Source organism: Physeter macrocephalus, chromosome 6, assembly GCF_002837175.3.
Source record: "Physeter macrocephalus isolate SW-GA chromosome 6, ASM283717v5, whole genome shotgun sequence".
In the NCBI taxonomy this organism is placed as follows: Eukaryota; Metazoa; Chordata; class Mammalia; order Artiodactyla; family Physeteridae; genus Physeter; species Physeter macrocephalus.
In genome coordinates this window covers 62,621,508-62,623,680 of record NC_041219.1, presented here as the reverse complement: position 1 = coordinate 62,623,680, position 2,173 = coordinate 62,621,508, and positions in this window count along the sequence as shown.

Sequence of the window (2,173 nt, the reverse complement as noted above, 5' to 3'; positions counted from 1 at the left end):
TCCGCGGCACGTGGGATCTTCCCGGACCGGGGCACGAACCCGCGTCCCCTGCATCGGCAGGTGGACTCTCAACCACTGCGCCACCGGGGAAGCCCGCTCACGCTCTTAAGCTTTATGCTCCACGGCTTTGCCGTAAATTTTTACGGTTGACTTGAGCGGTCAGACACTTAGAGGAAACATATTGTGTGTCCGGTTCTCCATAATAAGGATGGTGGAGCAAAGAGAAGAGCGTACACAGCAGCATTTGCAGGGTGGTCAGGACCATGCTCCCGAAGGGCTCCTTAGATATAGGACCCACCCAGGACCAGCTTCCAGAAAAGCCTGGGAATGTGTTAGTGTCATCATTGTTGAGTTTTGCCGTGGATGGAGTGGGGTGTACTTCTCTACTCCTTGCCGTCGTCCCCTTTTGGTTCCTTAAGGTTTCCTGGCCACCATCTCTGCCAGTGGCACTCCAGGGCTCCCTGGCGGCCTGCTGGCCTGCAGTCCCCCTCATCCTTTCTTACCGCAGTCTCACATGGTGGCAGGTCCAGAAAACAGCGGTTGAAAGCAACCACTCCGGAGTCAGCCAGCCACCGTTTCTGTTCAGCTCCTGTAGTTTACCGGGCAGATGCTTCACTTCTCTGTACCCCCAGGTTCCTTACGTAGAAGGTGACGTAGTCATAATTCTGGCCTATCCCTCATTGTGAGAAGTAAGTGAGTTATTTCACTTTGAACAGCACGTGTCACAGAGTAAGCATTCAGTAAGTAGTAACTACGCTGACAGCCCCTGGGCCCGACCGAGTCAGAGCCAGTTTGGTGGGGAGGGTGTAATGCGTAGTTGTCCCATGTATGGGGCAGTCGTTTCTGGCTTAGGGCCCTCCAGATCAAGACTGGCGTTGACTTCTTTGAATATCTCATCATATCATAGATGGCAAGAGAAGAAAGTATGGCCAAGAGCTGACAGGTTCCTAGAATATTGAGAGAATGTGAATTCTAAGTACACACACACACACACAAAATGCAGAAGATACCCACAGATAAGCACCAGTTAACCAAGGATTTAAATGTTAAAGTGAGCTTTGGGCAGAATATTCGACTGTGAACTGATCAAAGAGAGGAAAAAATGAAAAGCTGTAAGGAAACCTGCACACGAACGAACAAAATTTGAGCAAGAAAGGGAAGTTTTCAGTGAAAGAAGGGAACAGAGGCCAAGACAAACCAAGTTGTTTCTAATAGTAACAATCACTTACATTTCTGGAACGCTTTATAGTTTACCGAGGGCTTTCTCATATGTTTTTTTTCCCCAACACATTTTTTGATAGTCCCAGTGTAGGAGGAATTCTGGGCAGGAACTCTTATCCCCATTTTACAGATGAAGAAATTGAGGTACAAAGCCCTCTAGTGATTATACAAAAGTGTAGTATAGTCGAGAAGAAAAAGAGAGGTGGAACTCCACCTCAGCTTTCCTGAATCCCAAGTCCAGAGCTCTTTCTTCTTTGCCTCTGCCTTGAGAGAGCCGAGGAGAGATGCTTGTTACCTTGGTTGAGGACGCCTGGAGGAAACCTGATTGGATAAACAGAATTTACTCAAGAAGAAAAATGACTTTGGTGGGCAGGTGAGCCTATTTAGAAAAAGTGAAAGTTGTGAAACCTGGAAAGGTCAGGTCAACATGTTATGCAAAAGATAGAAGAATTGGGGACAAGGGAATTACCATTTTACTTCTTTATATTTTTCTTTATAAAATTTCCACAGTAAAGTGAATTATTGTCATATTCAGAAAAGACTAGGTAGGAAATTAAAAAATGAGAATTTTAATTATATCAGGAATCAGATAAAGGTAAAGGGGTAAAAGTCATCACCGTAAGGGCGAGAGGTATATCCTTACTTTCCTAGGATATAGTTGGGAACTGGTTACTCACGTACAATCACACCTGTGGGTGTTTGTGTGTACGTGTATGGGTGTGTATAATCTGGATTCTAGCATGGGTTAGGGAACACAAAACCGAGTTAAAATTGGGGGGGGGGGGATTTTGAAACATTAGTTAAGAAGAGTATAGTAAATAACCCCAGGTCTTAAAGACTGATTCTAAGCTGCCTCTAACAAGGAAGTGGACACTGCAGGGCAAAGCCTGCCATTTGAGAAAATCACAGGGGACTGGAAAGACATCTGAGGGCCAGCTCCTAACCTTTTTAA